The sequence below is a fragment of the Misgurnus anguillicaudatus genome, chromosome 16 (assembly GCF_027580225.2).
Source record: "Misgurnus anguillicaudatus chromosome 16, ASM2758022v2, whole genome shotgun sequence".
Taxonomy (NCBI): Eukaryota; Metazoa; Chordata; class Actinopteri; order Cypriniformes; family Cobitidae; genus Misgurnus; species Misgurnus anguillicaudatus.
Window position 1 is genome coordinate 12,265,844 of NC_073352.2, and position 22,314 is coordinate 12,288,157.

The 22,314-nt window shown below is 40.4% G+C and overlaps 1 long non-coding RNA gene across 2 annotated transcripts; it reads left to right on the plus strand.

Annotated features, from left to right (window-relative positions):
• The first annotated feature begins 11,057 nt into the window (after positions 1–11,057).
• LOC129418028 (uncharacterized) lies at positions 11,058–14,047 on the plus strand. Of its 2 annotated transcripts, XR_012358101.1 has the most exons (6): positions 11,059–11,300; positions 11,965–12,110; positions 12,426–12,519; positions 12,656–12,776; positions 12,857–12,971; positions 13,111–14,047. It is a non-coding gene; the product is annotated as an uncharacterized lncRNA (long non-coding RNA). The 2 variants fall into 2 exon arrangements; XR_012358100.1 differs by having other exon boundaries at positions 11,058–12,110.
• Positions 14,048–22,314: the final 8,267 nt, after the last annotated feature.

A 22,314-nucleotide genomic window follows, 5' to 3' on the forward strand; every position in this document is an offset into this window, starting at 1 on the left:
CTGAAACACGTTACAAAGAACTAAGTAGTAGTACTGAACTGTGGAGTTTTCCACATTTCTGTGCTCAGGATCAGGGCCGGAGTGGGACTCATTTTCAGCCCTGGAGTTTCATGCCTTAGACCGGCCCACTTTAGTTCACGACTGACTATTAAAATAATATCTTTAAACCCTCAGTAGTATAAGTCTGCAGTAGTGCACTGTTCTCTGCAGCCTTGCAATTCACTGTATTTTTCAAATATATAATTTCATATTCCGTGCAAATGCAGTAAACAATTATAATTTTTGCCATAATTATGCAGCCCTACCATAAGACCATATATTACTAAAGTAAACTTATTCAAAAACTAAAGGAAACAAATGTGTTTGTATTTTCCTCTATATTTCTATTTCTAAAAAATGGTGAGTCTTGAGATTAACTGTTGGGTTGATAACGTTTGGAAACCCCTGATATACAATACACAAGCAAGATTTATCAAGTATGCATTGGAAACAAATGGAAATAATCTGTATCTTTTTTTTTTAGTACTTAGATCATGTCTATTGCTAAATAACGTAGGCCTACATTGTGTTAAAAAAAAGAAAACATCATGGATATACTTTTGAAACTAATGAGTTTTGCATCAAATAGATTTTTGTTCCTCTTGCAATAAACGATGAATAATGACTATTCATAGAGAATTCATCTATGACTTGGATAAAAAAAATACGTTTAGAGGCCAGCCCGTTTGTATTAAGACGCGCTCAAGTTTATTTAAAATATAATAGACGCGCGGCCGGCAAGCGCACTCAAAAGACGCGCTCAAGTTTATTTAAAATATAGACGCGCGGCCGGCAAGCGCACTCAAAAGACGCGCTCAAGTTTATTTAAAATATTGACGCGCGGCCGGCAAGCGCACTCAAAAGACGCGCTCAAGTTTATTTAAAATATAATAGACGCGCGGCCGGCAAGCGCACTCAAAAGACGCGCTCAAGTTTATTTAAAATATAGACGCGCGGCCGGCAAGCGCACTCAAAAGACGCGCTCAAGTTTATTTAAAATATTGACGCGCGGCCGGCAAGCTCACTCAAAAGACGCGCTCAAGTTTATTTAAAATATAATAGACGCGCGGCCGGCAAGCGCACTCAAAAGACGCGCTCAAGTTTATTTAAAATATAGACGCGCGGCCGGCAAGCGCACTCAAAAGACGCGCTCAAGTTTATTTAAAATATTGACGCGCGGCCGGCAAGCGCACTCAAAAGACGCGCTCAAGTTTATTTAAAATATAATAGACGCGCGGCCGGCAAGCGCACTCAAAAGACGCGCTCAAGTTTATTTAAAATATTGACGCGCGGCCGGCAAGCGCACTCAAAAGACGCGCTCAAGTTTATTTAAAATATTGACGCGCGGCCGGCAAGCGCACTCAAAAGACGCGCTCAAGTTTATTTAAAATATAATAGACGCGCGGCCGGCAAGCGCACTCAAAAGACGCGCTCAAGTTTATTTTAAATATAGACGCGCGGCCGGCAAGCGCAATCAATATAGACTCGTGTTCAAGTAAGCGCTTTGAAAACCAGAAGACAGCGGCACGTCCTGCGTTTCCCATGCGTTTTAGATGAACCCTAATCCAAGAATTCTTCCAATAAGTGGTCGGGACTCGGGACACAATCAACTTGTGCATAAAGCGGCGGGGACATCTCTTACCCGCAAATACGCGTCATCCCGGTGGCATGACAACACCGGCCCTCGTGGCCAAAAAAAACAGACCGGCCCACCGGGAATCCTCCCGGTTCTCCCTATGGCCAATCCGGGCCTGCTCAGGATTATTTGGGCGGGGCAAACCTAACACGATGAGCATCCATTTATGTTGCAGCAAGTTGAGAGAGGCGAGAAGAAATATGAATTATTATAGTGGCTTGGTCCTTCATCTATTTTAGAGATCTTTGTTTATTTATTTATTTTTGTTTTTTGTCTATTCCTGCTGTTGTTTGTTGATTTTAAATATACCTCTATGTATATAGTTTGTTTATATATATATATATATATATATATATATATATATATATATATATATATATATATATATATATATATATATATATATATATATATATATGTTTTTTTATTTGTCTCTAAATACTATTGTTATCCAGTAAATGTTGTTAATGTTGTTTTCAACGTGTCTTCTGTTTTTGTTGTCAATAAAAATTGAAATAAAGTTTAAGAGACGGCTGCTTTCCCGCGAGTGGGCGTGGTTTCGGCGTCGACGGCGCACACGCCCCCAGCGTTTGAGAGCAGAGAATCTTGCCTGTTTTTCTCAGATTTTATTTATGTGGCGTTTTATTTATCATTCAAATTTGTCTGGGTATTTAATATCACATTTTTCTGTGGTGTCACAAACTGAGAACACATTTAATATCGGACTTTACACAGACTTTAAAGCAACCACAACATAGCATCAGGTTGCCAGATATTTCAGGTAATGCTAATCTAGTTCTGAATAAATCAAGGTACCCAGTGATTTAAATTAATGCAGTCTTTCAGCAGTACATTGCAATGATGGACAGTGATGACTTTGTCCTCTAATCTGTGGGTATGTATGGTCACACATAAAGACCACCCGACCCAACCTGTTCACATATTCACTGACTCATCAGATTGAGATGCCACCATCATTACAGTCCAAGGTGAGCCTTGCGGTGGTCTGTGAGCCTTGGTGGACTTAATGAACTCAAGGTAAATCTATAGTTTGGCCTCAGGCATGTGCCCTGAACTGGTTGACTTGTTTTAACCCAGGCCAGTGTTGTTTTCACCCACTCAGCTTTATTTATAAACAGAAAAAAAGACCCTTGCAGGTGAACAGCGATGTAAGCCAGGGGTAAACCGTACTGATTACTCGTAGTATAGAAACATTTAAGGGAGAGGCTGCATATGTGACCTTAAAAACAAAATCAGCTTCATAGCAGCCGACTGAAATATGTTTCAGAGAGGCTAAGCTGCCATCATTGATAAATGAATGTAAGTGGTAAGATATAATGTATGCAGCCAGGCTCAGGGTGTGTCCCGTGATGAAGTAAGAGGAGATGGGGGATACTGACGCTTGCCTGAGGGTGCAAGTGACATTTTATGCATGCTATTTTGCCACACTGTGAATACGTGATTCATTTTCAGCTGTGGTCTGGGTTTGGCTCTCTTTTTTTGCCATCTCATCGTGGTTACGACTGGTTTCTTCAGCCACTCTCATTGGAAATGTTTCTCCGATCTGTCAGCATTGAGTAACATCAGTTAGTCAGGGTGCTAATGTGCAAGTATTGTACAGAACCTAAAAATGGTCGAATAATGGTCCTAACCTGTCACTGGGGAAGTATCTTTTAAAAAGGTACCATTTAGGTACCGAAGTGCATACATTTAGTAGCAATATGTACTTATATGGCCTCTTTAGGGCCAAAGGTGTAATTTCAGAAAATTATTGTTCATGGTAGTTCTACACTCACCTAAAGGATTATTAGGAACACCATACTAATACTGTGTTTGACCACCTTTTGCCTTTAGAACTGCCTTAATTCTAGGTGGCATTGATTCAACAAGGTGCCAGGCCCGGATTGGCCATAGGGAGAACCGGGAGGATTCCCGGTGGGCCGGTCTGTTTTTTTTGGCCACGAGGGCCGGTGTTGTCATGCCACCGGGATGACGCGTATTTGCGGGTGAGAGATGTCCCCGCCGCTTTATGCACAAGTTGATTGTGTCCCGAGTCCCAACCACTTATTGGAAGAATTCTTGCATTAGGGTTCATTGACATCTAAAACGCATGGGAAACGCAGGACGTGCCACTGTCTTCTGGTTTTCAAAGCGCTTACTTGAAAACGAGTTTTGTTTCAGACGCGTCTATATTGAGTGCGCTTGCCGGCCGCGCGTCTATATTTTAAATAAACTTGAGCGCGTCTTTTGAGTGCGCTCCCCGGACACGCGTCTATATTTTAAATAAACTTTAGCGCGTCTATATTTTAAATAAACTTGAGCGCGTCTTTTGAGTGCGCTTGCCGGCCGCGCGTCTATTATATTTTAAATAAACTTGAGCGCGTCTTAATACAAACGGGCTGGCCTCTAAAAGGAAAAGAATTTACAAAACGTATTTTTTTATCCAAGTCATAGATGAATTTTCTATGTATAGTCATTATTCATCGTTTATTGCGAGAGGAACAAAAATCTATTTGATGCAAAACTCAGTTTATTTGAAAAAAGTAGTTTCAAATGTATATCCATGATGTTTCTTTTTTTTAACACAATGTAGGCCTACCTTAGCCTACGTTATTTAGCAATAGACATGATCTAAGTACTAAAAGACTTTCTTCCATTTGTTTCCAATGCATACTTAATAAATCTTGCTTGTGTATTGTATATCAGGGGTTTCCAAACGTTATCAACCCAACAGTTAATCTCAAGACTCACCATTTTTTAGAAATAGAAATATAGGGGAAAACACAAACACATTTGTTTCCTTTAGTTTTTGAATAAGTTTAATTTAGTAATATTATGGTCCTATGGTAGGTCTGCGTGATTATGGTAAAAATTATAATTGTTTACTGTATTTGCACGGAATATGAAATTATTGAAAAATACAGTGAATTGCAAGGCTGCAGAGAACAGTGCACTACTGCAGACTTATACTACTGTAACGTCCATACCGCCACGCCGCCAGAGGGAGCCCTCGCCGGAGTACTGACATGGCGCCGCCCTCTGCTTCTCTGACTGTTTCCTGTTTGTTGCTATTTAAGATTCAAGCTAGCCTAGGGCTAGCGCGAAGTATTGCCAGCTAACCCCTGCATACCAAGCGTTATTTCTGAGTATTATTCTGACTGCCTGATATTGACCATCTGCCTGTTTACCAGTTTCTCTGCCTTTTGGATTTACCCTTTGTATTGTTTGCCTGGTTTGGACTGCCTATCTGTGTTTGATCTGCCTGCCTGTATATTGATTACTCTTCTGCCTACGTCTTGGATTTGTTTGCCAGATTGGTTTGTTTTAATAAACACCGCAAAATGGATCCCAGTATTCCTGAGCATTCCTTACAGAATACTTCGCCTAACATCGATCCAGCGGATGTCACCAATCTGAGGGCTGCGTGCGAACACCAAAGCAGTCTCCTGCAGGGCTTTCAGGAACAACTCACACGTCTTCAGTCCGTGAACGATCACCTCACCGGTTATATCCAAACCTGTATACAGGCTTTGCCTTTCACATCTGCTAACCGGGTGAGTGTATCCGAACCAGATAAGTTTGATGGTACTGCTGAACACGTAAGAGGTTTCCTTCGTCAACTTGATATTTATTTCAAGGATCATGTGAGTGAAAATCTGTCTGATGTGGCTTTGTGCTCTAAAATGTTTTCATTGCTGTCTGGTAAAGCGGTCGAGTGGGCATCCGCTGTTTGGGACACAGATTAGCATATCCGCACTTCATATTCATACTTCGTTCAACAACTAAGAGAAGTATTTGAATATCCAGCTGGGGGAAGAAGTGCTTCATCACTGATCATCCATTTGTCGCAAAATCATCGCCCCGTAGCTGAGTACGCCATTGAATTTCGCACGCTTGCAGCACAAAGCGGATGGAATGACAAATCACTCAAAGATGTTTTCCAGAACAGTCTAGATATGGAACTTCAAGCGGAACTGGCTTGTAAAGGTGAGAACCTCACATTTTTTGATTTTGTTACTCTGGCAGTCCATATTGATAACCTGATGAGAAACGTGCCTGCTAAAGCTCAAGCTAAAACCATGAATGCTCCTGATACCGCTAATGTTATAGAACCTCTGCAAATAGGGTTTTCACCCCTCACTATGGAGGAACGACACCGCAGACGCACCATGAATTTATGCTTCTACTGTGGTAGACCGGACCATCGCATTGATTTCTGTCCTGATAAGAAACCTCGTGAAGATAACTTGGTAAGCCAATTTAAAAACCTCCCTTCTTGTCATGAGATGTGTTCCCAACCAGTAACCATCACATACAATGATGAAACCCTGTCTTTCACTGCCCTGATAGACTCGGGCTCAGCTTTAAACATCATTCATGAAGATATTGTCACAAAGTTTCAAATCCCTATCGTTCCCTGTCAACCCCCATTAAACATTTCTGCTGTTAATAACGTTCCCATTGGTAATGGGATTACTCACCGTACTGTCCCTCTTACACTGCAAGTTGGATCCCTTCACCAAGAAACTTCAACTCTGTATGTAATATCTTCTCCTCGCTACAACATAATCCTAGGTCACCCATGGCTTGTAGCTCATAATCCTAAAATTAACTGGAGGACTGGGGAGATTTTGCAGTGGTCTTCACGCTGTGTGGAAGTCTGCATCAACCACCTGAAACCAAAACCCTGTCTATCTACCAACATAGAAAGTCCGTCTGGTAAGAATATAAAGATTCCTGATGTTTACCATGAATTTTCTGAAGTATTTAGTAAAGTCAAAGCTACTAAGTTACCTCCCCATAGACCTTGGGATTGTGCTATTGAGTTGCTTCCTAACGCCATGCCCCCCAAGAGTAAAGTCTATCCTCTTTCACAACCTGAGACCCGTGCCATGGAGGACTATATTTCTGAAGCACTACAAAATGGGTTTATCCGTACTTCCACCTCTCCTGCTGCAGCTGGTTTCTTCTTCGTTGAAAAAAAAGATGGTGGCCTGAGACCCTGCATTGATTATCGAGGTTTGAATAATATCACTGTCAAGTTCCCATACCCGTTACCTCTTGTACCTTCTGCCCTAGAACAACTTCGTGAAGCCCGGATTTACACTAAACTGGATCTGCGCAGCGCCTACAATCTCGTACGCATCCGTGAAGGCGACGAGTGGAAAACCGCATTTCACACCACTAGAGGGCACTATGAATACCTCGTGATGCCATATGGTCTATCTAACTCTCCCGCAGTGTTCCAGTCCTTCATCAACGAAGTGTTCCGAGACCTGCTGAACCAATATGTGATAGCTTACATTGATGATATTTTGATCTACTCCAACAGTATGGAGGACCATCTCTGCCATGTGAAGGAAGTCCTGTCTCGCCTCCTCCAACACAAATTGTATGTAAAGGCAGAAAAGTGTGAATTTCATGTGAATAAGACTAATTTCCTTGGTTACAATATCAGTTCACAGGGAGTTGAAATGGATAACTCTAAAGTCAAGGCCGTTACAGAATGGCCCACACCACGCACCGTAAAGGACTTACAAAGATTCCTAGGCTTCGCTAACTTCTACCGCAGATTCATTCGCAACTACAGCATGGTGGCGGCTCCTCTGACTTCACTGTTAAAAGGCAAACCCAAGAAACTACCCTGGAACCCTCAAGCTGAGCATGCATTCCAGAAATTGAAAACCTGCTTTACCACAGCCCCTATTCTTAAGCACCCTGACCCTGAAAAACAGTTCATCATTGAAGTAGACGCATCTGACACCGGAATAGGAGCTGTTCTGTCTCAACGTCATGGTCCAGCAAACAAAGTATACCCTTGTGCATATTTTTCCCGTAAACTCACACAGGCAGAGTGTAACTATGACGTAGGCAACAAGGAACTTCTCGCTATCAAGGCAGCCCTAGAAGAATGGAGGCATTGGTTGGAGGGCGCTAAGCACCATTTTGTAATATTGACCGACCACAAGAACCTTGAATACATCAAAGGAGCTCAAAGATTAAACGCTCGCCAGGCACGATGGTCCCTGTTTTTCACTCGCTTTAACTTTTCAATCACTTACAGACCCGGACATAAGAATGGTAAAGCTGATGCCCTGTCCCGTTATCATGATCCCATGCCATCTGACCACTCACCTACCCCCATCATACCACCCACTCACATCATTGCTCCGATAGCCTGGGATATTATGCAAGAAATTACCCAGGAACACCTGCAAGATCCGGTACCACCTGAATGCCCTCCTGAAAAAACCTATGTCCCGCTTACCCTACGTCCCCGTATTATGCAATGGGTTCACACATCACTCAGTTCCGGTCATCCAGGTATCACTCGCACTACAGCCCTGGTCAAGACATCCTTCTGGTGGCCCACTCTGAACCACGATGTTGCTCAGTTTGTTAAATCTTGTCGAGTTTGTGCCCAGTCCAAAACCCCCAAAGAATTACCTTCTGGTCTTCTGAAACCCTTGCCCATACCCCAACGCCCCTGGTCTCATCTCAGCATAGATTTTGTCACAGATCTGCCCCGCTCCAACAATTTTACTGCCATACTTGTCATCATTGATCGCTTCTCCAAATCATGCCGTCTGGTACCTCTTAAGGGATTGCCCACAGCCATGGAAACTGCTGAAGCTATGTTTCACCATGTCTTTCGAAACTTCGGTATCCCAGAGGATATTGTCTCCGACCGGGGAACCCAGTTCACCTCCCAGGTTTGGAAAGCCTTTTGTAATAATCTAGATATCAATGTGAGCCTAACGTCTGGTTACCATCCTCAGTCTAACGGCCAAGTAGAGAGACTCAATCAGGAGATTGGACGCTACCTGAGGTCCTACTGTACCAGAGAGCAACACCGATGGTCTGAATTCCTGCCCTGGGCCGAGTACGCACAGAACTCTTTGAGGCACTCCTCCACCAACCTCACCCCCTTCCAGTGCGTACTCGGCTACCAACCTCCCATGTTTCCCTGGTCTGGAGAGCCTTCTGATGTCCCTGCTGTGGACGATTGGATGAGGAGGAGTGGAGAAGTCTGGGAAAGCGCTCATGTTAGGCTCCAGAGGGCGATACGCAACCAGGAGCTCCATGCCAACCGTCACAGACGTCCTCATCCCCCGTATCAACCTGGTCAAAGGGTCTGGCTCTCCACCAGAGATCTGAAACTCCAGCTCCCATCTAAGAAACTGAGTCCGAGGTACGTAGGACCTTTCCGTATTGTTAGACAAATTAATGATGTGACTTACCAATTAGAACTGCCAGTTAATTACCGTATTTCTCCCTCTTTCCATGTTTCCCTGCTGAAACCTTACCATGCGGAGTACGACCCCAACGCTGAGCCTGCTGAGCCACCGCCTCCTCTTGACGTAGCCGGGGAACCGGCCTACGCCGTGAGAGAGTTGTTGGACTCGAGGCGGCGTGGGGGTCGTCTCCAGTATTTGGTCGATTGGGAGGGCTATGGCCCTGAGGAAAGGTCCTGGGTAACCTCGGACGACATTTTGGATCCTAACCTCATCGAGGAGTTCCACCGAGCCAGACCTGACCGTCCTGCACCACGCCCTAGAGGAAGGCCTCGAGCGCCAGGAGGCGCTCCTAGAGGGGGGGATTCTGTAACGTCCATACCGCCACGCCGCCAGAGGGAGCCCTCGCCGGAGTACTGACATGGCGCCGCCCTCTGCTTCTCTGACTGTTTCCTGTTTGTTGCTATTTAAGATTCAAGCTAGCCTAGGGCTAGCGCGAAGTATTGCCAGCTAACCCCTGCATACCAAGCGTTATTTCTGAGTATTATTCTGACTGCCTGATATTGACCATCTGCCTGTTTACCTGTTTCTCTGCCTTTTGGATTTACCCTTTGTATTGTTTGCCTGGTTTGGACTGCCTATCTGTGTTTGATCTGCCTGCCTATATATTGATTACTCTTCTGCCTACGTCTTGGATTTGTTTGCCAGATTGGTTTGTTTTAATAAACAGCGCAAAATGGATCCCAGTATTCCTGAGCATTCCTTACAACTACTGAGGGTTTAAAGATATTATTTTAATAGTCAGTCGTGAACTAAAGTGGGCCGGTCTAAGGCATGAAACTCCAGGGCTGAAAATGAGTCCCACTCCGGCCCTGCAAGGTGCTGAAAGCATTCTTTAGAAATGTTGGTCCATATTGATAGGATAGCATCTTGCAGTTGATTGAGATTTGTGGGATGCACTTCCAGGGCACCAAGCTCCCATTCCACCACATCCCAAAGATGCTCTATTGGGTTGAGATCTGGTGACTGTGGGGGTCATTTTAGTACAGTGAACTCATTGTCATGTTCAAGAAACCATTTTGAAATTATTTGAGCTTTGTGACATGGTGCATTATCCTGCTGGAAGTAGCCATCAGAGGATGAGTACATGGTGGTCATAAAGGGATGGACATGGTCAGAAACAATGCTCAGGTAGGCTGTGGCATATAAACAATGCCCAATTGCCCTAAAGTGTGCCAAGAAAACATCCCCCACACCATTAAACCACCACCAGCAGCCTGCACAATGGTAACAAGGCATGATGGATCCATATTCTCATTCTGTTTACGCCAAATTCTGACTCTACCATCTGAATGTCTCAACAGAAATCGAGATTCATCAGACCAGGCAACATTTTTCCAGTCTTCAACTGTCCAATTTTGGTGAGCTCATTCAAACTGTAGCCTCTTTTTCCTATTTGTAGTGGGATAAGTGGTACCCGGTGGGGTCTTCTGCTGTTGTAGCCCATCCGCCTCAAGGTTGTGCGTGTTGTGGCTTCACAAATGCTTTGCTGCATACCTCGGTTGTAACAAGTGCTTATTTAGGTCAAAGTTGCTCTTCTATCAGCTTGAATCAGTCCACCCATTCTCCTCTGACCTCTAGCATCAACAAGGCATTTTCGCCCACGTGACTGCCGCATACTGGATAACTGAGCAGATTGTATAATACTCAGACTGGCCCGTCTGGCACCAACAACCATGCCACGCTCAAAATTGCTTAAATCACATTTCTTTCCCATTCTGACATTCAAGCCGTTTCTCAATATCAAGGAAGGATCCTCTAAAGCCAGAATTTCGAGGATGCTACATTATCGACATTCGTCGAAGGACTATTCCAATGTCGAGGATCCTCGGAATTTCAGCCAAGACTGAGTCCTTCATTCAGGAAATATCCCATATACAGGAAAGGATGCACATGTGTATCCTTCGCGCTCTTCGCGCGCTGGAATCACCCACAATCCTATGCGCGCAGCACCGAAAGCACACCTTTCATTGAACGTAATGACGTGCACTTGCTAGCCTGTTCCATTTAACGTGTTCTCCGAATGCTTAAGAGGAGCCTCGTGTAGCCTCTGAAGGAAGTGACTTGTACACAGCAAAATCACCAGTGTTAAATTTTCAGGGATGGTGTTAAATACACAGTGTTGATGCTGTTTTAACACTATCTGGTAATAAAATAAAACTGCCATTGCTAGGCCAGTGTTATATCCATGACAGTGTCAGTGTAAAACAAGGGTGTTACCAGATTTCACACTGAGCGGTGTAAATCAAGCCACGCCTCCACTAAACATTTCCTGTCAGTGTCAGGGATTTTACCGCCATTTTCTTTCAAAGGAGGACTGAAGAGAGCAGGTAAATCTCATAATATTCACATGGTTTAGCTAAATTAAACTGTTATTTCTCTGTCTGACTCTACGCAGCCATTTGCCAAAAAACCTAAATAAGATATTTTTCCCATTTTATTTCCCCTTTGTTCGTTATTTGGTTCAGTTTAATCAGAGCTACCTTGTGTTACGTTGTTCCCTTGTTAGTTTGGTATAAAGTTAAACTTCTAGCTTAAAGTTTTAACCAAGAAGGATAATATTAACAGGAGATATGAATGAAAGTAAGAATTGAACCCTGATAAAACGCGACATGCACTACGTTGTACAAAATGAAAGCTCGTTTATTCACCATATGATGCTCGTTATGAGGTAATCATATAGGCTAGATACCGTGAGTTAACGAGGTCGTTTACATGCACGTGAGTGCACGGATATCGGTTAATTATTCAGATTACTGAAAAACACGGAGAAAACCGCAACCGCATCGTCATGTGGTTTTTTTTTTTTAGATGTATGCAAACAGGGAAAATATCGCCAAACCAACAATTCATTTTACCTCAGAATATGCACAGAGTGGATGCATTGTGTGTTGTAAACTTTTCGTGGCGCTAGATGTCAGACAGATGCAAATAGCAAATACATACGAAAGTGTAAAACGTGTATGGCAAACATTTGTTTTTCTGTCATTATAGATGCTAGTTTGGTGAAAGTACACACTGAGTGCTTAAAATCATTCAGAAGAGATGCTGTTTTTAGGGCAGTTTATTAAAGAAGACCTGACATGGATGACTTCCAATGAGAAACGACTGCTAATACTTATATAAATTCATTACAGAAGGTAAGTTTCATTTAAACATATAAATAATTTTATTTGACATAACTGAACAGTTAACCAATCTTTTTAGTATATGTAGTTTTGTTCATATTATGGTTATTAATCAGGCAAGAAAGTGCCATGACCTGCGGCCAACTTTAATAAAAATATATTATCTTCTCATACATCGTTTTGCTATTGATATCATATTAAATAGCAATCAAATTGATTACTATTTTGAAAATGTATAATTGAAGATTCATATTGTCTTGAGTGCTGTTTTTAATATAAAAAGAATGTTGAGTTTTCAGAGTCTTTATTGTCATTTTTTTGTGATAGGACCCTACCAGACTATATTTGAATACGGCATACCCGTGAATTCTGGAACTGTTATTTCTTAACCCAGTTTGGAGTATAAGAGCTTACCAACTATGTGAGTACACACAGTACTTTAGTACTGTACACTGTCTCTAACATGATAATACTGAGATGATTTTGATTCAAATAACGGTTAAAACTGCATCCTTTTTGGTATTTTCTTGACCCTTTTTGTCTTTGAAAATCTGCAGAAATATGCTGAGGTGATGTATTGCAAAATAGCCAACATACAACAATTAAAGGATAATTGCAGACTACATCCTGATGAAGATATGGATGACCCTCTGTCTGGTCAACAGGAGTTTAAATATGGTAAGTGTAAATGGGTTTGCTACTTTTACGGTTTTAAAGTTTAACTGTATACTCATGGTGTTTAAATTCTGTTTTGCTAGGATGGGACAGTGATGTGGCAGCTCTTCCCTGACTCATTCACCTCTTGCCTTCATTTGTGAAAGGAAGAAATACTGGAGAGGGTCAATGTGCAACTGAAGCTACTGATTGTGCTGTGTAAGTTTTTTTGTATTTTGTTCTAGTTATTTATTCAGCAGTTAGTTTGCTTGCATTGTTCACCCCATGTAAATGCATACAAGTTCATAAATACACATCAAATACATTCATCAAATACACTCTTTTAAAACACTCTTAGGTGATGAGCATCAATCCATGCTTTGAGGTGGATGGATCAGCACAGCCCTGCCTGCTCTGCGTTGGGAACAGAAGTTGCATCCAGAGTTTTTGCATCATTCTGGACCAAAAAGCCATTCCCTGCATGATGAAGACCACTGATGCAGTCTTCCACTACATCATGACTAAAACAACTACAGAACTTAATACCAGGTTGGAACGTATTTAAGAAAAATGAAACGTCTTTTGAATTGAAATGTCTGTTTTGTTATGGAAAAATCTTTAGTATTGTGAAGGATAAGCATTTCTGCTTGCCGATAAGGAAATTGCATGTATTTTAATGTTCAAGTGTTGAGTAGGGTGGCTAATTTTTTTTAACTCTTATTTGATTTATTAAAGACCTTTTATAATAAGTGGTTTTATGTCACTGCGCTGTGGTATAAGATAACTTTCATTATTCCATACTGTATTCTGTTTCTAATTGTAGCTGAGGTATTTAAATAAGCACTGTTAAATGCAAAGTGTTGTGTGTATCAATGTAAATATTAAATGTGATTTACTTTAATAAAAAGAGGTTTTGCAATATTTCTTGTCATTTTTCTTTTATAGAAACAACCCATTAGCAACAAAAGTGGCTATTACTCAGTATTTTAACACTTAACATTGTTGAATTCACATTACACTGGTGTTGACCTTAAATCAGGAGTGTTAATTTTTAACACTCTATTTCTGTGCCAACACCAGTGTAGTGTGGAAACAACAATGAATAGTGTTGAACAAAGTGTAAAATTTAACAATATTGAGTGTTAAATTAACATATAATGGGTGTTGTTAAATTAACACTACACTTTTGACTAAATTAACACAGTGTAGTGTGGACACATATACACACTTTGCCGGTGTTAAATTTGACACCGTGGGTGTTATTTTAACACCAGTGATTTTGCTGTGTAAGGACTAGTCCTGCCAAGGAAGTATCCTTGACATTGAGAAACGGCCTCAGTTTGGAGTTCAGGAGATTGTCTTGACCAGGACCACACCCCTAAATGCATTGAAGCAACTGCAATGTTATTGGTTGATTAGATAATTGCATTGAGAAATTGAACAGGTGTTCCTAATAATCCTTTAGGTGAGTGTATATAGTAATGTTAAAGGGTTTATTTTATGAGATTTTTTAAACATGTAAAATAATTATTTGGTGTCCCTAGAGTGCGCATGTGAAGTTTAAGCTCCCACAGATAATTCCAGGGCCGGCCTGAGGCATAAGCAAACTAAGCAGCCGCTTGGGGCCCCGTGGCCACCAAGGGGGCCCCAATCATTTTTTTTCTTTACAATTAAATAACTTCAGTAATATAAATTAATGAATATGAATGAATGAATACGAATGAATAAATGAATGATTCAAGACAAAAAAAATCTGATTTGCAGACAACTAGCTAGCGTTTGAGACTCATGAGCAATATAGACACATTGCGTTCATTGACAATTCGCGCCGGTGTGCAAGTGCGCGTAACTGTAATAAATGATAAGCCATGTCAAAGTATGTATCCCTCTGGTGCCGAAAAGAGAAAGAAGAAAAGGACAGAGGAGGAGAAAAAAAGAGCAAGATAAAGGTATGTTTGCATGATTATTTACTGTATGTTTAAGTTGTGGAGCAGGAGCTAGTGGAGTGACAGATCTCAGTTGATCTGTGATCGACCCACGGTTCGGCTCGCATGCGATTTCTGGATTAATATGCAAATTTAAATAAGGAAAGATTATCATTTGAAGTGTTTAAAGGGCTTGCAAATGTTAACATTTCAAGTGATTTTAAACTATTTAACCCGCAAAAAGGCGCTAAAGTAAGAAGCTTTGTGGACACACATGCGTTTGTATGTTATGATTCATTTAATTTGATTTCTGTAGCTAATGCTAATTTTAGCCCTTACTTAATGTGCAACTTTGTTCTTTTAATAAATGTTTGTAATTTCTTTATTTTTTAATAAAAAAAATTGGTGATGGGGCCCCCAAACAAATTCTGCTTAGGGCCCCTAAGATGCTCGGGCCGGCACTAATTCATTATAGCATCTGCCACTTTGTAGGTCCGAGCAAAAATGTGTAGTTTTTGGGTGTGTCCTTTAAAATGCAAATGAAGTGATGAAATGCAAACACTGATCGCAATGATGGTGGTTTGTTAAAATTGAAACTCACTTGTGCTCTCTTGATTATAGCACTTAAACTTGGATTTTCAGATTTTCACACTATGACGTATTTAAATCTTACTGTAAATCGTTACTCTTTTCTTTAAATTCTGGAGTAAAATACGTGAACATCCTTGACAGGCTTTGTGAGAATCAACAGTAAAGATAAAACATCAGTCACATTTAGTGCACTGTGATGGACTGTCCACCTGTCCTCAGTGTCCTCCTGACTTTTGATATGCTGGGATGAGCTCCAGCACTCCCTGTGACCCTCTGTAGTATAGGCGAGGGGAAATTAATGACGGATGGATGATTAATGCCAGTTCACTGAGAAAGTACAATGCACTTCCATTTTACCAGCATCAAAAATATCAAGTACGTTAACGCTTAAAATCAGATCTGCGGATTTGATAATAAGATATTTTCGGTGGCATGCACAGGCGCAGCCCAAAAAGCAAAGGTATCAGTAGGTGTGCGTGTGCCTGCTGTGAGTGTTTAATAAAAAGGACAGGAACTCCAGAGAGAATAAGGCAAATAAGGCAAAAAAAGAGTTGGGTCTGTCTTCCCAGTCGAGACTAAGTGAGCTTCTTTGTATGGGATTTGAATTAGATACACATAAACACATCAAAGCTATGATTATTGAGTTGGTTTGTCTCCCAAAAGATAACTGAGAGGCAGCCTGTATAATTTCAGATGTTTCTTCATTTACAAATATGCAAGGAGCTATAATCATGTTACTAGTTCTACTTTGAAACCAAACATGGCATGATATCTTGGGAAATAGCGAAAGGGGACTGTGTATTTCACATGAGATGCATAAACACAATGCAAATTTCTATTTAGGAAAAAGATTGTGAGCTGTGTATTGCTTTCTTCCTCATATGAGTAACCATGTGACCCTGTCTGTGAAATCCAGATTAGGAGCATTACAGTTTGATTTCAATCTTTCAGTCAATATCAAAGATATCAAGCTTATATTTTTTGTTATATATTTTGTTTTATGTAGAAAATAGTACATCACAAAAAATGACTTGAACTGTTTCTTTTAGACTGGGTCACATATAATACAGAATAAAGGCTTTATCGGTTCAGTAAACATTCACATAAGGCTTTTTCGTGTGTGCTGATGTTAAATCCGGCCTCATTTTCTTTTTCCCGCATTCTTATTCATCTGTGATGGAATTTTCCTCGGGGTCCAATAGCTCTCATTGGAAATCAATGCAAATCAAGGATGAGTGATATAAGAGGGATCAATTATTTCAAAAAAATGTGTTTGGTGTGAGGTCACTGTGGTTGGGTTGCTTGTTCATCATCTTAACCCAAGGCAAACATACAGTAAAATGGGAGTTTAGCTTCCAGCTCTCTCATTCATTTATTCAGACTCATTGAAAATAGTGTTCTCAGGGAAGATAAACAGGGAGGCAGCTGGCATTGAAGCAGATTTGTGCACATGTGTCCTATTTTTAGGCTCTGCGCTTTCTCAACAGCTGTTTGTGTATTCAATTAAAAGCTGGCTTCAATATAAACTGAGCTTTGTACATAGTAATAATACTATATTAATATTCATTCATAAGAACACTTTATGGCTCTGAGAGTTGCTTATTGGATAGACGTTTCAGCAGCAGCAGCAACAACATAATCAAATTTTTGTGGACTAAAAGCAACTTCTGGTAGACTTCCACATAGAAGTTTATTTCTGATAGCAAGGGAAATAAATGACAAGTAAATTACCTTCAATCATATATCATTTCTAACACGTATTAACTACTGTATTACACTGAGTTAATGTTATGTGAGCTACAGGTCCTTGAATTCGTGCCTGGCTGCCAAACATAGCAGTGATCCATGCTTATCGTCTCCTCTAGCAAATCAAAAACTTTTATTTTTAACAAGAATTTGTTACAGAGAACAGTTTAGCCACTAACCAGACCGACCGATAAATAAATACAGACCGGAAGTTCACTTCGGTTCAGGTTCAAACCATCTATAGTTTTGGAGAAATATAATCTTTTTTGATCTGATCTAATCGGATGTTTTTCCTAAAATTAGACACAACTGAGACTTGAAGCCTTAATGTATAAGAGAGTTATAAAATGAATAGGGACATCTGGGAATAGTGTAGCTCATTTATTATTTATCTTCAGGAATTTAATGAGTGCAGTCACATAGTTGAGTGCCATCCGAAATCCACTGCGCTGGAGTTCTTATAAGCCCAGTGATGAGCCACAGGTGGAAAGACCACAACCCCAATAATGACATACCTAAAACTTAAAGGAATAGTCTACTCATTTTCAATATTTAAAATATGTTATAACCTTAACTAAGAATTGTTGATACATCCCTCTATCACCTGTGTGCGTGCACGTAAGCGCTGGAGCGCGCTGCGACGCTTCGATAGCATTTAGCTTAGCCCCATTCATTCAATGGTACCATTTAGAGATAAAGTTAAAAGTGACCAAACACATCAACGTTTTTCCTATTTAAGACGAGTAGTTATACGAGCAAGTTTGGTGGTACAAAATAAAACGTAGCGCTTTTCTAAGCGGATTTAAAAGAGGAACTATATTTTATGGCGTAATAGCACTTTTGGGAGTACTTCGATTCGCCTGAAAAGTCCGCTCCCCTTCTCCCTCTCATAATGGGAGAGGGAGGGTGTTACTGCGCCGAGTCGAAGTACTCCCAAAAGTGCTATTACGCCATAAAATATAGTTCCTCTTTTAAATCCGCTTAGAAAAGCGCTACGTTTTATTTTGTACCACCAAACTTGCTCGTATAACTACTCGTCTTAAATAGGTAAAACGTTGATGTGTTTGGTCACTTCTAACTTTATCTCTAAATGGTACCATTGAATGAATGGGGCTAAGCTAAATGCTATCGAAGCGTCGCAGCGCGCTCCAGCGCTTACGTGCACGCACACAGATGATAGAGGGATGTATCAACAGTTCTTAGTTAAGGTAATAACATATTTTAATATTGAAAATGAGTAGACTATTCCTTTAACAAAAAACAAAGAAACACAGGCCCAGCACTAACTGGGACCTAACACATTATTAAAGGTGACATAGATTCTGAATCCACTTTTTTAACGCCAGTTAGTGTGTAACGTTTCTGTTTGAGCATAAATAGCATCTGCAAAGTTACGACATTTGAAGAGTTTGGTTCCAAAAAGCGATAAACTAAAAAAAAGAGTTACCACCAAAATAAGTATTGTATCAGGTTAGTATTAAAAAGTAAATTCTTTATTTTACGCAAAATATGATATCCGCCGTGTTCTGTCATCTTTTCTCCCTTTTTTCCAAAACACGACAAACACCAGTCCTCCTTCTCTGCAGAATGCAATAAATCCACTCAACAAATCACAGCACACCATTCCAAGCACTGTAAACTATAATGGCGGTGCTTTAAATACACATGCTAGTTTTCCTCATCTACTTTGTACTTCGTGATCAACAAACAAACAAAAACAAAATAATACTTTGATGGCATTGTTAAACTTGTGGTGGTTTTCTGTGGCGAGGAAGAAACGTTAGCCATCAAAATCGAATAATTTACATGAGAGGCACTCGGGCGAAGGAAAAATGCTTGTTCTCCCGACAGCTTCTGTCATGCTAACACATTGACCCCAGAGGATCTTATGAAAAACTTTCAATTATTTTCCTCAAAATCAACGATAATCAAACAGGACCAAAACATTTTACAGCTGATTGCTGTGAAAAAAGTTCAACGACGACGTCCCAAGGATGACAGCAGCAATGTGTTCTTAATATGACAAAGTGAGTGTTTTAATTAATGCCATTCATGTTTATTTTTTTAATCAGTGTATACCACTAATCAACTACACTCACCTAAAGGATTATTAGGAACACCATACTAATACTGTGTTTGACCCCCTTTCGCCTTTAGAACTGTTTTAATTCTACGTGGCATTGATTCAACAAGGTGCTGAAAGCATTCTTTAGAAATGTTGGCCCATATTGATAGTATAGCATCTTGCAGTTCATGGAGATTTGTGGGATGCACATCCAGGGCACGAAGGTCCCGTTCCACCACATCCCAGAGATACTCTATTAGGTTGAGATCTGGTGACTGTGGGGGCAATTTTAGTACAGTGAACTCATTGTCATGTTCAAGAAACCAATTTGAAATGATTCGAGCTTTGTGACATGGTGCATTATCCTGCTGGAAGTAGCCATCAGAGGATGGGTACATGGTGGTCATAAAGTGATGGACATGGTCAGAAACAATGCTCAGGTAGGCCGTGGCATTTAAAAGATGCCCAATTGGCACTAAGGGCCCTAAAGTGTGCCAAGAAAACATCCCCCACACCATTACACCACCAGCCTGCACAGTGGTAACAAGGCATGATGGATCCATGTTCTCATTCTGTTTACACCAAATTCTGACTCTACAATCTGAATGTCTTAACAGAAATCGAGACTCATCAGACCAGGCAACATTTTTCCAGTCTTCAACTGTCCAATTTTGGTGAGCTTGTGCAAATTGTAGCCTCTTTTTTCTATTTGTAGTGGAGATGAGTGGTACCCGGTGGGATCTTCTGCTGTTGTAGCCCATCTGCCTCAAGGTTGTGCGTGTTGTGGCTTCACAAATGCTTTGCTGCATACCTCGGTTGTAACGAGTGGTTATTTCAGTCAAAGTTGCTCTTCTATCTGCTTGAATCAGTCGGCCCATTCTCCTCTGACCTCTAGCATCAACAAGACATTTTTGCTCACAGGACTGCCACATACTGGTTGTTTTTTCCTTTTCACACCATTCTTTGTAAACCCTAGAAATGGTTGTGCATGAAAATCCCAGTAACTGAGCAGATTGTGAAATACTCAGACCGGCCCGTCAGGCACCAACAACCACGCCACGCTCAAAATTGCCTAAATCGCATTTCTTTTCTATTCTGACATTCAGTTTGGAGTTCAGTAGATTTTCTTGACCAAGACCACACCCCTAAAAGCAACTGTCATGTGACTGGTTGATTAGATAATTGCATTAATGAGAAATTGAACAGGTGTTCCTAATAATCCTTTAGGTGAGTGTAAATGAATATAACATGGCAAAGATGAATGCACATTTATATATTGATTCAATAGATTTATAGCATTTAAAAAAACTTAATCAGTTTTTATAATAAATCTTTGAAAATCAAATTATGGATTAGAATTTTTAATGTTATTACAACCAAAAGATGCTATGTGAAAGTTTGTAACAGAAAATAGTGGTTTTCATCTTGTCACTTTCTTGGTATAGAAAAAACATTTTTACCAAAACTAGACCCAAGAACCTGTTTTTATGAGGATGGAAACAGTGGTGCAGAATTAAGGTAAAAAAAGCATAAACACATCACAGTGTACCTCATAAACACAATAAAACCTTAGAAAGCTTTCTCTTAAAAGAAAAAGAAAGCTTTTGAGACCTAATTATGTTTCGTTTATTCCCATTGCTGTCTATGCAAAACAGCTGAAATATGATGTTACGGGTAGCCAGATGCCCATCCACAATCACATCAACCCAGAACAAAGCAAATCATTTTTGTGCAAATTAACGTAAATGGGAGCTCTTGAGGTTTATTTCTGATGATGGCCTGTCAGGACCAGAAGGCAAACAGGACCTTAGATGGTTCGCCTAGAGGTCAGGCAGAATGTCACAACATCACAGATGCCACATCGATGACAGTCCTTTATTAATGGACATGCACAACGAACGTCAGACGAAATCAGGCCACTACAGCATTAACCCCGGTAATTGGCTTAAAATAGTACAATTTCAGTGTTTTCACATTTATGTCGAGTAGATATTACGTGTTGTGGCATCACATTACTGAGATCTGAGAGGAAGAGTGCATTTCTCAATGGATGAAGACACACAACCTGCTATTATACGCGTTGCATATACAGTAACCTGCCGATCGATGGATAAGAAGAATTTAACAACAGGTGCACTGCAGATGGATGTAAGCAGGGTTTGGCATGGTACCACCTGCTATGACAACAGATAACATTTGGTTTCCAAATTACATCCAAGGCATCCAGAGAAGGTTAATTAAGTTGATCTAAAGTGACAGATTTTTGACTGAATATTTTGACCTGCGGGAATTTTCTAACATCTCTGTACTGTTGATATAAGTTGGTCTTACCCTACAGAGATACATGGATACTTTTTCGACACTTTTAGTAGATCACAGATGGCTAGAGTGAAGTGTAGCATCGTAGGAAGATAGAAATTATAATAAACAGATTGACATTGATCAACACATTGCAATGCATTTACATTTCCTGTTGATCTCTGACCTGCACAGAAACAAATTTACATTGATCATCGCTAGTTCAAGCTCCAGTAGTTTCAGCTGAGCTAGGAAGGGAAATGTGGGTGGACAATTTTGATAAAGGCAAAGCCTCAGAAGTAATGGCAGGAAACAATAGCCATATAATCAGCTCATGAATAATTGATGGACTGTAATGGAGGCCTACACCCATAGAGTCATTCCCACAGATGAGTTGATTACCACAAAGTGCAGAGAAAATACAAATCTGAATGAATGATTTAAAACAAACAAACAATATTTATATAAAAAAAGGAAATGAACTGAAAAATTGTCGAGATATGGTTATTACGAGTCAATGATAGCCTTGTGAAAGAGGAAATCTCATAAAATTTGAGAGGAAAGCCTCATTAGTTAGTTTTATGTTGCTACAGTATATAAACTACTCCATCTGCTGGCCATTTCCTAAAGCATATACGACTCTGATGGAGGAAATACAAAGTAAATGCATTTTCTTTTATAGCTAGGAAAGCTCTTACAGTCAGTCAGTCAACCCTATAACAATCCGTTTTGTTTGGTTGTTAACATTCCTCACATTTATTAATATAAAAATACGACATATCAGGAATATACGAACAGTCTCTCTTGTAAAGAATCTGTTAAATATCTCAGAAAAATATTCTGCAGACTCAGAAAACAGATAAAAGATTCATGCACCCTTAAAAATTTAAGTGTATGTCCTGAACTTGTGCAGAACGCGGAGCCGATATTGATGAAT